Here is a 321-nt window from a genome sequence, read left to right on the forward strand (position 1 = left end):
GATCAATCCTTTATTCTTTAATTCATAGTACCCCCGTTTCTCTTTTCTCCTCTTTCTTCCTTTCTGCCTTTGTTACTTGCCCAGACATGCCACAGTACCAGTTGTTATCAGTACCAGCTCACATTCCTTTCCTTATTTGGAAGAAAGACTAGCTCTCTAGCTCACTGCAGACACACTTTCCTGTTTCCCCTCTCTCCCTTCCATGCCCACATTGTCTAAAGAAAGTTCAAAGGTTTAGCCTACCAGGACCAGTTTAGATTGAGCGGCTCGACTCTGGCCAATGGGGAAAGGCGACAGGGGCAGGACTTGCATCAGGAATAA

The sequence above is a fragment of the Pongo abelii genome, chromosome 1 (assembly GCF_028885655.2).
Source record: "Pongo abelii isolate AG06213 chromosome 1, NHGRI_mPonAbe1-v2.0_pri, whole genome shotgun sequence".
Lineage (NCBI taxonomy): Eukaryota > Metazoa > Chordata > Mammalia > Primates > Hominidae > Pongo > Pongo abelii.